Source organism: Rhinolophus sinicus, linkage group LG06 (genome assembly GCF_036562045.2).
Source record: "Rhinolophus sinicus isolate RSC01 linkage group LG06, ASM3656204v1, whole genome shotgun sequence".
Taxonomy (NCBI): Eukaryota; Metazoa; Chordata; class Mammalia; order Chiroptera; family Rhinolophidae; genus Rhinolophus; species Rhinolophus sinicus.
The window spans coordinates 14,284,030-14,298,433 of record NC_133756.1 but is presented as its reverse complement, the minus strand read 5'-3'; the positions used below and the strand labels follow the sequence as shown (position 1 = coordinate 14,298,433).

At 40.0% G+C, this 14,404-nt stretch overlaps 1 long non-coding RNA gene across 1 annotated transcript; it reads left to right on the top strand.

The window, feature by feature from the left end:
* Positions 1-6,507: 6,507 nt before the first annotated feature.
* Positions 6,508-7,479, top strand: LOC141572363 (uncharacterized). The gene is made up of 2 exons (XR_012497721.1): positions 6,508-6,679; positions 7,249-7,479. It is a non-coding gene; the product is annotated as an uncharacterized LOC141572363 (long non-coding RNA).
* Positions 7,480-14,404: the final 6,925 nt, after the last annotated feature.

Sequence of the window (14,404 nt, the reverse complement as noted above, 5' to 3'; positions counted from 1 at the left end):
AAATTATAGATAGCATAATTTTCAGGTTTTCAAACATATTGCCAATATTATCACCCTGAGTACATCATTATACAACTTGCTTTTGCACTCGGCATCATGTCAAGATTTATCCACACGGACACATATAGCTTCAGTTTATTTATTTACCCGTTGTAGGGTAGCCCACTGAAGGAACATGCCACAATTTATTTATCCTTTCTTTCATTTATGGACATTTATGTTGTTTGCATTTTATACATTCATTACAATGCTACACCTTCTTGTCTGCTTACACACACGTGAGAGTTTCTCTGCAGTGTATACTTAGGAGTGGAATTGCTGGGTTGTTGAGTAGCTCATCTTTATAGGATAAGGTCAAATTATTCTCCGAAGTAGTTGTATCAACTTATACTTACAAAAACAATATGTGGGAGTTCTTGTAGCCATAAGTGGCCCCCAGTACTTGGAGTTATCAAAAGTTTTAATTTTGGCAATCTGATATTGTGAAATGTTATATAATTTGCAACTTCTGATTCCTAATGTTCTCAAATATTTTTTCATTGATTTATGGTCCACTCAAGTTTGCTTTTCTGTAAATTATCTGTTTTAGAGCCTTTTCTCACTTTTTCATTGTATTGTTTGTCATTTTGTTATCAAACTGTTGACATTCTATGTGAATTTTGGAGACCAACCCTTTGTCAATTATATGCATCATAAATATTTCCTGTCAGTTTGCATCTTGTCTTTAACTTTGTTCATGATAACTTTTGTTGGACCTAACAAGTTAATTTTAATGACAAATATAACAATCTTTTACATTACGGTTGGTACGTTTTACTTCTCATTTAAGAAATTTCTCCTTTAAAAACATTTTTTCTTTCTCCACAACCTTAAAATATTGTATATTTTCTTTTGACATTTTAAAGTTTAATACTAAGTTTTACTCTACCTGGAACTTGTTTTATATAATGTGAGTTAAGGATTGAGTGTTAATTTTTCCTTTTGGATATGTCACAGCATAAATCATTAAATGACCCATCCTTTTGCATTGATTACAATGCTGCTTCTGTCATCTATCAAGTTTTCATATATATAGTAGCCAGTTTCTGTGCTCTCTGTCCTGCTCCATTGATGTATCTGTCCATTGCTAAGCCAATTCCACATTGTCTTAGTTATTATGGCTACAGATAAACTTAGCTTTCTGCAAGGCAAGTCCCCCAACCTTCTCCTTTTTAAAAATTATCTCAGCTATTCATGTCTCCTTGTTCTTCCAAGTGAATTTCAGGATCACCTTTTCCTGTTGGGATTTTAATTGGCATTGTATTCAATATCAGAGTATTTTAAAGAGAATTGTCGCCTTCACCACACCAAGTCTTCGTCATCCTTGAACATGTTTATGCCTCTCCATTTATTCTGGTTTTCCTACATCTTTCCCAATGTTTTGTAATATTCTCCAGAAAGGCCATGCATATCTTTTGTTAGATTCATTCCTAGGTGCTTTATGTTTTGTGCTGGTATTATGAATGATAACTTTTTTTCTATTACATTTTCTAATTCATCATTACTGGTATTTAGAAAAATTATTGACATTTGTTATTCCTGTGTTTAGAACCTTGTTAACCTTTCTTTATACTTCTACAGGTTTGTCTGTAGATTCTCTTAAATTTCCTATGCAGATAACAAATCAGTTAGTTTTTTATATTAAACCTTTCAGACTCATATACCTTTGATTCTTTTTCCCTGCTTTTTGCATTGGCTTTGACCTCCAGTACAATGTGGAATAGCAGTGTATATAGCAAAAATCCTTGCTTGTTCCCAACTTTTATGTTTCTGTGGTTTCACCATTGTGTACGCTATTTTCTTCAGGTTGAAATGAAAGTACAACTGTTACATATTAGATACACAGCTGTATATATTTATAAGATCAGTGTTTTGTAAACTGTAGGTCACAATCCATTCTTGGGCTGTGAAATCAATTTAGTCAATTGCAACTCACTTTAAAAAAAAGTAGAATGAAATGAAACAAATTGTATGAGAATGCATCTCCTGTATTAAAGGTGAATATTTGTAAAATTGTATCAATCATCTATCTATCTATCTATCTATCTATCTATCTATCTATCTATCTATCTATCATCTATCTATGCAAGCATGTGCATTTGTATACTAGGTTTTAATATAAATATGTTTGTTAAAGGGACCACATTGAAAAGCATTTGGAAAATTTTGTGTTATACCATGCTTTTAAATTTTGTTCTCAAATTTGTTATAGCCTTACTAAATTTTGTTTGCTTGGTATATATGTGTCTGATAGAAGTGTTTGAAAAATTTTGGATTCTGATTATAGCTTTGTCCATTTCCCTATAATTCTTTTTGGCTTTATATATTTTGAAGCTACATTTTTATATGCATATAAATTCATGATTTTTATATCTTATTGGTAGATTGTTGTTGTATACTCGTGTAATGCCCCTCCTGATTCCTATTAACTTTTTGCATTAAATTAACATCAGCTCACTAGCTTTATTTGGAGATTTTATATATATATATATATATATATATATATATATATATATATATATATATGTATATAAATATATATCTTTATTTACTTTTTTCATCTTTTTACTTTTAATCCACTCAATCCAATATGTTAATCTCTGTTTTGTAATAAATGCATTTACTACAATTGCATTTATTTTGATTACTGACGGACTTTAACTTATTTTGTGTTTTCTCTCTATTTGCTTTTCCCCTATGTTCTTCCTCACCCCCACCCCAGATTTTTTGGTGTTTTATTAAGTTGGCAAATTATTTTAATAATACTTTTATTTTTCTGTCTATTGGTTGTTAATCTGATTTTTTTAGTGATTTCCCTGGAATTTTACCATATCATATTTGAATTAAAAATATTCTAATAAATATATTGTTTGTTAAAATTTCTATCCCTCTAAACATAGCATATATACAATCAATATTTAGTTAGCACAAAACATATTTAATTACTTTTTTTCTTACCATTATTTCATTGTTTCTCCTTACCTTTGCTGTACTATTACATTTCTTTTTACTGAAATACATACTTTACTAAGTATGTAAATGTGGATTTGTATGTGGGAGGACTCATTTAGTTTTCATGCCTTTGAAAGTGTCTTTTTTGCTCTCACTTTTAAATAATAATTTAGCTGGATATAAAATTCTAGGTTGACAGCTATATTCTTTTAGCATGTTAAGGATGTTTCTACACTGCCTTCTGGCCACAGTTGTTGCTAAAAATAAATCATTGTCAGCCTACTGGTTTCTCCAGGTATTCTTTTGTCTTTTCTCTTTGGTAGCTTTTAGGAGTTTTTTTCTTATCACTGATGATCTGTGCGTTCACGTGCTCTGTCTACAGAGTGTCCTTTATATCAGAAGACATGTCTTTTGTAATTATGAAAATTCTCAGCTGTAATTTCTTCAGATATTACTTCTCCATCATTTCCTCCATTCTCTTATTTTAGAAGATCTACCAGATACAGGTTGGAGCCTCTCAAGGGATCTTCCATGTCTGTTAATTACTATATTAAAAATCATCTCATTGTCACTCAGGAGTAAGTTCTATGTGTATATCTCACAACCATTTTCTAATTCATTACTGTCTGTATCTAATCTAGAGTTTGTCTTATGTTTTGAATTTTTTATTTTGGTAGCTACATTTTTTTAGTTCCAATACATATTTGGGTTTTCTTAATAGCCACCTGGTTTTATTTAATTTTTATTTCCTGTGTGTTTCAGAATTTCTTATTATTAATGGACTTGATACCTTGACTTATGCCTTTGAACATTCTAGACATACTTATTTTAAAGTCTTTGTAAGACTGTTTCAGAAAATTAATTTTATCTCTAGGCATTTCATGTTTCAATTGATTTCGATGGTTTCATAGGTTGTCTTCCTTAATATTAGATTACTTCATTTGTTACAGCAGCCACATATTTAGTGTGTGTGTGTGTGTGTGTGTGTGTGTGTGTGTGTTATCCTGTTTGTCTAGCGGTTTGGGGGATTTGCATTTGCCTCCATTTGACCCTCCTCCATGTCCTCGGTACAGCACCAGGTGGAATTTGCAGTGATGTTGGGGCTATCAGAGATCCAGTCCTGGGCAGCAGGTGGCTGGCTTAGTTCCTGGACAGGAAGTTATATCTACAGCTTGCTTTCCTAAGCCAAGAATCCCCTGTGTAGTCTCAGGAAGTGTGTTGATTAATAGACTTTTTCTTAATAAACTCCTTTCTGTAGAGAAGGGGGGGGGCCATCCCAGCCTCTGGCTTCAAACAGTGAGCCTGGTTCTGATCCACTCTTGTGCATGAAGCCCTTTTGATTCCCTTTATATAATAGGAGCCAAAATTTGAACTGCCACTATGTGCTTGCGGACTTGGAAAATAACAAACCTGTGGCTTCAAACCCAAACTTACCACTTTGTAATTCATGGCCACCTCTGGTCGATGGAAATGTTTATTTTTTCCCCCCTCTCTTATATTTGATCAATCATTGCAGTTTGTTTGGAGTAAAGGGGGTGGATCAAAGCATTCATCTTTGATGCTTCATCTTGACTAGAAGTCTAATTAATTTACACTGTAAACTTTTTCGTTTTGTTTTAAAATCCATTTAATTTTAGTTTCTGAAAGGTACATATTGTACCTAACTACATGCTTAAAATAACATTTTTATTAAGTAATTTTACTTATATTTATTATAGAAAAATGTCCAAATTTATAAGCATTTTTACTGTGCTCGTGAAAATAAAGCAACTTAAAAGTCTGTTGTTTTTGATGGGGATTTCAGTGCTCTTCACATAGCATGGCGCCTCCCCCAGCAAAACCATCTCAAAAATTCTGTGATTCAACTGCAGACCTGGATGGAGAAAGTGCATAATCTATTTGTTGATGAAATGAGCCTTACGTAGTGGCTACGAGGCTTGGGAATCACACAGTTTTGGCTTTAAGTCCCAGTGGCACTGTTGACTATTTGTGTGACTTTGGGCAGGTTACATAAACTTGTAAGCCTCCTTTTCCTCATTGTCAATGTGTTGGTAATAATAGAAACTAATAGGATTGTTTGAGGATCAAGTGACATCATACGTCTGGTGTGTTTACATACAGCACCTGGCACATAGTAAGTGTCCAATAAATAGTTAATCATTGATATAATTATGATTAAATCATGAGTAAATATATCGATTAGTTTTGATAAATAAAACAACCAAATCAGGAGGTTGGGACATAGATGGAAAGTTCATCTGAAAAAAATAACAGCAGAATAAACTCATTCTTATAATGTGTCGAGTGTAGTTCAAACAATGAGAACCACATCAATCTCTACCACATGAACAATAAAGTTATATTAAACCATTGTAATGTGTTTTCCAGACTAGAAATGTCAAGCAAATTTTTCTCAGCCTTCAGTGGCCAAAAATATCACCTTCAAATTTTGAATAGCTATGAATCTTGCCAGGAGAGAGTTTGCTTTTTACACCGCTAAAAAGTTAGCATCTCAACATTTTTCTACTCTTCTGTTTTTATCAGTAGTGTCTATTAATAAAGAGACAGTTCATTTCTTTCCTCCTGAGTTGGAAAAAAAAAAGATCCCAACAAACTGAAGGATGATTTCAGTTTGAGAAGAACAATTCAACTATGCGATGATGCAATGCCTATAAATATTGTCCTATTAGACGAGGGCTCAGTGGTTTAAGTGGCCTAGTTAAACAATTAAAACTAACCTGCTTGGTCCCTTGGGCTCACAAAACCAAGAACCTAGGGACTCAACAATCCCAGGAGACTAAACTTGCTTTTAAAAATAGTGCATCATATTTTTGTGTGTTTTACTTGGCAGATGCACTGACTAAGGGGGTTGATCTGCCTGCCTTGTTTAGCATCAGCACAACACCTTTTGTTAATGGATGTAGGAAGGAAGTGTGCTAAAATGAGGCATTGATGCATGTGTGAAAGCTTGTCACTTGTTCACAGAGTAATGAGACAACTGTAGGGGAAAGGGTAGGCCAACAGCAGGGTTTCTGCTGAAGAGAAAAAAAGGGCTGTGTCTCTAAGGCTAAATTTACACCATATTTAGAAAAAATATCAATGTTTGAACACATGACACCTTTCTTTCCCCCCTCCTCCAGTTTTATTGAAAATAATTGATATGCATTAGTGTATAAGTTTAAGGCATACAGCATTGATGATTTGATTTACAAATATTGTGAAATGATTACCACAATAGGTTCAGCTAACATCCATCTTCTCATCTAGATCCAATAAAAAGAAAAGAAAGAGGAAAAGAAAAAAGGAAAATAGAATTTCTCTTTGTGATGAGGGCACTTAGGATTTATTCTCTTAACAATGAATTGGTACAGCTGCTATGGAAAACAGTATGGAGTTTCCTCAAAAAATTAAAAATAGAGCTGTCACATGATCCAGCACTCCCACTTCTGGGCATTTATCCAAAAGAAACCAGGGCCTCAAAGAGATATTAGCGTTCCCATGTTCATTGCAGCACTATTCACAAGATCCAAGATGTGGACGCAACCCGAGTGTCCCTCAACAGATGAATGGATAAAGGAGATGCGGTATATATGCACAAAGGAATACCATTCAGCTTTTAACAAGAAGGAAATTCTGCAATATGCAACAACGTGGATGGATGAAACTTGAGGACATCATGCTAAGTGAAGTAAGCCAGTCACACAAAGATGAATACTGCATGATTCCGCTTCTGTGAGGTCTCTAAAATAGTCAAGTTCATAGAATCAAAGAGTGGAATGGTGGTTGTCAGGGGCTGTGGGGAGCGGGGGGAATGGGGCATTATCTAGAGATCTGCTGTACAACATTGTACCTAAAGTCAACAGTATGTACACTTAAAACATTTGTTAAGAGGGTAGATCTCAAGTTAGATGTTCTTACCACAATAAGTAAAAGAAAATAATAAAATTAAATAAAAAAGGGAAAACAGAGAAGGGAGCCAAGGAGAGAACCTTGGACAACTAGGAGAGCTACACAAGTCTGTAAATATGTGAACTGAGTCTCTGTGGTCTGACATTCCTAACCTTCAGCTCTTTGCTCAGACTCTTTCCTCATCTTTAGATGGAAGAAAGAATCCTTCTCAACATGATGTCTGGTTCTCTTTATTGGTACTGTTCACTCTCTGCTTCACGTTATAGTTATTAGCACACTCATGTATGTGTCTTGGGGTCTGTGTTTTCCGCTGGTTGGGAAACTCAGCTTCCTGTTCTTGTGGTCCAGGTCTTCAGTGAGCTTCCTGAAGAAGATGATGATTATGAGAGTGAAGAGGAAGATGAAGATGATCATGATGATGATGGCAGCACATCAGAGTGGAGCAAATATAACTTTGCCAGCAGACTGTCCTTGATTTGAACTTAACCCTGCCATTTGCTAATTGTGTAGCACTTGCCAAGTTCCCCAACATAGCTGAGCAAAGTTATTTTGAGAATGAAATAAATTAACCTACATTTAGATGTGCTCTATTCTAGAGCATACAATACATGCTCCAGAAATAGTATATTCTGTTTTCTTCTGTCTTCCCCTTACCCAGTTCATGATGATTCTTAGTTTATAAAGAGCTTCCATCTTCAGTGTACTAGCTAGGATTCTTTCAGTTGCAAGCGACAGAAACCCAGCTTAAGTAAATTAAAAAAACAGAACGTTTGACTTATGTAACTGTAATGGCAATACAATTGATCCAGGACTCAAAAGATATGATCAGAACTCAGTTTTTTGTTGTTGTTGTTGTTGTTTTTTAGATTTTATTGGGGAAGCAGAACAGTTTATTGGGGAAAAGTGTGCCTTTCCTAGGACCCATCAGCTCCAAGTCAAGTCATTGTCCTTCAATATTAGTTGTGGAGGGCTCAGTTCAGCCCCAAGTCCAGTCCCCGTTTTCAATCTAGTTGCAGGGGGCGCAGCCCACCATCCCATGCAGTTGTTGAACCGGCAACCCTGTTGCCAAGAGCACGCGCTCTAACTAACTGAGCCATCTTGCCTCCCCCCCGAACTCAGTTTTTCTTTCTCCATTTCTTAGCTCTGCTTCCTTTGTGATTGTTCAGTTAGGCAGGCTCTGCCCCTCATGGAAGATGACCACTAAAGCTTTAGTTTATGTCCTCAGCAACCTCAGAGGAAGGAAAGTACCTTTTCCTGCTCCAGCCAAGTTTCCAGAATTTCATCCAGTTTGTTTTCATCGACCTGGCTTAGATCACATGCCCACCCTTGAACCAACACTGTGGCCCTGAGTGGCCATCCAGCCAGAGTCTCCTATTTCCTCTGAGCCAACAATGAGAATAGCTCATCCAATCCACGTGCACCAAGAGAAGGAAAGAATGGCTTCTCAAGGACAATCCAGGGGCTGTGACCAGAAACAAGTGACGAGTGCCAGGTAGGCAAAACCAACAGTGTCAGTCATTTACATGACTGCAGTGACATTAGATACCCCTGGAGCAAACTGCTCTTCTGCTTTGTGGGATTTTAAATTCTCTGCGGAGACATGTAGCTGCTTCTGTGTCTCGGTAGTTTGGGGTTTCCTTATTATTTTCCCAGTGCTGTGTGTGCGTGTGTGTGTATGTGTGTGTGTGTGTGTGTTCCTAGTGAACTACACTAAGTCTTAGGAATACGGTGGTTTTCTGCGTGTCCCGGAAGGAAAGAGATGGCATGCTCAAAGGGGTTGAACATAAAGACTATTTATATAGATGTGGGCAGGCTTCACCAGCCCTGTGGGGTGATGAAGCTCCCAGGATCTAGCCTAGAGCAGCAAGGAGAAAGAAGGGGATCAGGGAATTACCAGAGCACAGTAAGAGGTGGACTGGGGAAAGAGGGTCCTCTGGATGGGAGCTGTGGCCTGCGAGCAGCAACCACTGTCTGGCACATGGCAGGCAGGTGGGAGCCGGGAGAGTAAGCAGTCCAGCCTCTCCATTCTCATGCTGGGGCCTCCCACTAGCCAAACCCAACCAGAAGCCAGGGGGCAAGGGAGCCCAGGTGCGACAGTCCACAGAGCAGGGCAGAGAATGGAGATTAGCCCACAAGACCCCACTATTCTGCAAGGTTTATTCTCTGGGAGGAAAGTGGAGTGTGTTAGCCACTTGGCCCATGATCAGTGTAGTTGGGGGGTGGGGGTGTTTAGTCAGTGTCTGGATAAATTCTGATTTATTCTCTTTGCTTTTGGAAATGTAATAATCTCTCCATCAAAGCTCCATCTATCTGCCAAAATAATGCATGTCCTTTTGTACAAATGAAAGAATTACTGCTATTATGCAAACACTGAAAGGGTACCACATTTGCATGCAAAGGGGAAAAAAGAAAAATCCTATTTGCAATAAAATTAATTATACCAATGTGGCAAAAAGACACACGAGTATCCATTTAACACTTGGACAGGAGCAGAACTAACTTTCCTTGCCAACCCTGATGAAATAATGGAAGCCCAAAGAGAAAATACTCTGAAAATACAGGACTAGATAGAATAAACAGGAATTGGGAATTTCTGGCCATTTTAAGACTCCCTCTTAACAGAAACAAAAGATTGCAACAAAGGTTTTTACAAATACTAACCATGAATATTAATGTACTATAGCTGATGCCTGAACCAAGTCCCTCATTAAAATGGCCTTTAGGCAGAGAAGCGTTAGCATGCAGGGTTGGGGACTGATGTGTGGTTTCCTGGACGATGTGCTTTGCATCTGAAACCAGAAGGAAGGTAGACACATTAGGTTTAGAACTTGTCAGATATTTGTGATATAGTGGTGTTCGACCATTGGCAAACAGGAGCTTTGAAAAGAAGGCAAAGGAGTCATGTATGCTGGAGAAGACGGAGTTGGACTGCATCCTGAGGGATGGTCGGTTCATAAAATGCTCGCCTGTGTGCCAGGCCCCTCATGTTATATGGACACTTGGTTTGCTTGTCTCTCTGCCCCAACCAGAGGAAGGGCTTCCAGGAGGCAGGGCCCGTGTCTGCCTAGGTCTTATTCACCCTATAACTCCAGTGCTTGGTACAGAACAGGCCCTCAGTCAGTGTTGAATTGAGAATTAATGAATGAACCACAGAATTTTAGACAAAGTTGCCTCAGAAATCACCAATTTCAATGGTTCTGGAAGAAAAGGTGCAGTTGGAGTGAAGTGTTGGGCCGCGGTCATGGTGGTGGGGATAAGAACACTCAGAGGTACCTGGGAGAGATTTTTTGAAACACATGTCCCCCAAATCCACTGGCCACTCCAGCCTGTACATGGATGTCAGGATCTAGTGGGAGTGAATATTGGATTTTGAAACGCTCCATTAGTTGACTTCCTGCCTGACCAGGATGACAACCATTGGCCCAACACCCCCCCACCCCCCCAGCTACCCCTCCAACTCTCCCTGCTTCCAGGGTTCAGCACAGCTCCTGCCACCAATAGTTACTGAGTGAATGAATGTCATGGGGGTGGCTACACAGAAGTAGCAATAATTTGCCCCAAGGCCCCACACTGCCAGGCACTCAACATGAAGGATTGTCACAGAAGCAATGTTAACCATCTTTTTTCTACTCTTCCCCCTCTGACCCCAAATTTGAAAGCTTTCAAGTGCAAAAGAGGATGTAGGTTAGGACTTTCTGGCGATGACATGTCGTTAAACATTGTGACCGGCCCTCTAAGGAAATGTGGGATTTCCTTGCTAGAGCCTCCACTGAAGTGTTAAAACGTGGTGAACACTTATCTTTCCAGGCTGATGAAGATTAGGTGTGGCCTTTGTGGAGGCAAAGAGTGGATGAGACCTAGAAGCTCTCCAGTACCATGAATCACACCACATGCTAGGGTCTTCATTGGGAAATTACATTGCTGCCATGCAATGCAGGGGAGTGTGTGAAAGAAATTACCATTCCATCTCACTATGTTCTTGATCTGTAAAACTGGTGGTAAGTTGGGTTTATTTATTGGATAATATATATTGTTTTGGCAATATAGTAGATCATTAAAAGCATGGACTCTGTGAGTATGTTAGATGGTACTGAATTGTATACTTTAAAATAGTAGATTTTATGTTATGTGAATTCTCACACACACACACACACACACACACATACCCCTAAGGCAGTTGGATTCTGGAGCCAGATCGTTTGAGTTTGAATATTGGCTCTAGAACCTACTTGCTGTGTGACCTTGGGAAAGTTACCCAACCTCTCTGTGCCTCTGTTTCTTCATCTGTAAAATAGGGGTACTAAGAACCCCTGCTTCATGGGATTGTTGTAAGGATTAAATGAGCTAATATATGAAAGGCTCCTAGAACAGTGTTTGGCGTGTAGTAAGTGCTATCCAAGTGTGAGCTCTCATTAGTGTCATTGCAGATGGCATACCCCACAGGGAGCGGAGGCTGCTGTTAGCTGGTGTTGTTTGTCTAAAAGACTTTGCATTATTTAATAGATGAAGTAAAGGCAGACAACTGAAGTTGTTTTAGTTGTATGACACTGAATCAGATGGAGCCTCTTTGTGAGAGAGAAGTTTCTTTTCCTAGGCATGGTGCTAATATAAAATATTTCCTACGCATTTCCCAAATCACAGAATCTTAAGTACAGGTAAAGGGCTCACAGTTCATCTCAGCCTGAAAAGAGAAGAAACTGACTTGCCCAAGGTTGCACAGTTAATGTGTCCTGGTCTTTTAACTGGTAAGGCAGTGCTTTTTCTGCCCATCACCATAGTTACAATAACTCAGTGCATGGAAATGCATTTTGTTTCCACATCTGTAATATTTAAAGTGCAATGCACACAAGGATGAAGGTGCAGACAGCTCTTCCATTTTGCAAGGAGCCATGGGCATTTCATTGGAATGCACCATGTTTCCTGTTTTGAAGGGAGGCGGGAAGACGACCTCAACATTAAGGTTCCTAGTTACAAGTAACAGAATCAAGCTCCGGCTAACTCCAGCCGTCAAAGAGTTTAGTGAAGCCGATCAGGTAGCTTGAGAATTGAAGAGAGCCTGGCAAACGGGGCTCAGAAGATAACCAGCACAAGGAGCCAGGCAGTGGCTACACAGCCAAGGTCACCCCGTAGGGCCAGTGTGGTGCAAATGCTGCCGGGGGCAGCTGCCCCTGGACACTCAATGCCAAAGTCCCACCGCCACCCCTGCAGCCGCCAGTGGCCGCTCATCCTTGGGCTTGGCTGTTGTGAGTGGTCTCTCACCTGCTTCTGTGTCTGTGCATCACTCTCCACGACTGGAAGTCGCAGAGGGTGCACTCCGCAGCTGAGCCAGGTCAGATGTCTGAGACCAGCACTGTTGGCAGGTGGAGGTGCGGGACACAGACAGATGGTTCTGGCCTTCTCAGAGTGTGGATGGAGAAGAAAGTCTCTACCTATAACCAAGATTTGCAAAGAAGGATCTCCCCTTCCTAAATTCTCCCCAAATAAGAAGGTGATAGAATGCTCAGTAATTGAAAACAAAGGAACAGAAACAACAGAAAATCCATGACATTAGGACAATCCAGGAGAGGTGTATTGCCCCGGTGTCTGCCCCCTTTCTGGAGTCAGCGTCCTCCCCTTGGCCTGCTCGCTCCCTCACTTGCCTCCATCTCCATCACTTCCCCATGCTGGAAGGAACAGATGCTCCAAGAAAGACTCCAAGGTCAAATGATTCTTTTACAGCTCTGTTTACTTCAGTCACTGCCAGATTCACCCTGGAACCCTTCAGAGTCTTCTCTCTCCAATTAGAATAAAACCCAAATGCCTGACTACTTTTTTTTATTGTGATAAAATTCATATAACATACAATTCACCATTTTAGCCATTTTAAAAGTATACAATTCAGCGGCATTTAATACATTCACAGTGTTGTACAATCATCACCATTACCTAGCTCCAGAACATTTTCGTCACCCCCAGAGAAAACCCCATGCCCGTTGGGCAGTCACTCCCCAGCCCCTGGAAACCGTTGCTCTGCGTTTTGTCTCCGTGGATAGGCCTATTATGGAAATTGCATATAAATGGAGGCGTCCACTCTGTACCTGCCTTCCTATTAATCCTCTGCCTCCGGCTACAGGTTCTCCATGATCTGACCTTCTCTACCACTGAAGCCTCGTCTCAGTACAGGACAGGGAACCAGTACTGCTCACTCAACCCTTCCCTGACAAAGCCACAGAAGGGAGACGGAGGTCAGTGAATCTGAGACACCATCAAAAAGACCGTGAGAATCCCCTGAGGAGACAGAACGGAGTTGGGGTCTCTGTGTGATTAACAACAACACAGAACAACAGAAGAAGACTGTGAAGGACATGGGGGGTAGCCCAGGGGAAAACTTTTCAGCTTAGTTGAATTCTTTCTCACTCCCTGGGCAGATCGCTGCCTACCCCATCATCTCTTCAAGGCAGAGAAACAGCAGGGCCACATTAGTGCTGCCTCAGGATGGTGGGTGTATTAAAGCGGTGATGGACTGGATCTGGCAAGTTCGAGCGTCCTTACTGACCTCTAAGTGTCCCTTCTTACCCCACCCTCCCCTCCATCATCGAGGGAGCACACGAGCCAGGGCAGTGCCTTGAGTCGAAGCACAGGGTGGTTTTTGAGGCACAGGGTTGCCTGGCAGGGAACGTGCAGCATATGGGTGTATTTGAGCCCAGGTTATAGTGCCAGTGGCTCTCCTCTCTCTCTCCACTTCCCCCCAATCCCCTCCCAGAAACCTAGCCAGAAAAAGCACAACTTTGGGCTGTGCTAACAGCCAAAATTGCTATCTTAGACTAATGTTAAAACGATGTAACAAAGAGACCCCAAAAGAGAATGGCTTGAAGAACATAGGCATGCATTTTTGTCATACATAACAATTCCAAAATCTGTGGGCTGCTCTGCTTCATAGCGTCATCTAGGGATAAAGACTGACAGCATCTCTGTCATCAACACAGCGTTTATAAGGTGCACCTACAGTGAAGGTTCAACAGGCCAGCTGGTATACGATGCCATGCAAAGCTTGAACTCACCTGAATAACATATGCTTTAAACCAGCAGTCAATATCTAGTGTCATCTCCGTAATGAGAATACGTGGGCTAGGAACCACAGAGAAGAATTAGTAGGAGTGGCCCTTCTAACTATTACAATTCATTCTTCACTTAATAGAATTTTTGTTTCCATCTTCCTGATCTTGCGCTTGACAGGTTTGGAGTTGACAGGTTGATTTCTAAGAGAAGAATGTTCCCAGCAAGGAACACAGCCATGGTTTTGATGAGTTAGAAGCCAAGCTTGTCCCTGCTCTGTTTGGAACTCCTTATGCCATTGAATCAATGCGGAGAGAAGGGGATCACTGTCTTGGCTGTCAAAGGGAAATTGGGTTGCTGCTACGCAACAGGGCTGAGAAGACTATACTGGGATTAGCCAGGGGGACTCATGGGGCCACTCGTTAGAACTTCCATTCCAATAATAAAGTTCAGTGGAAAACTGGCAGCC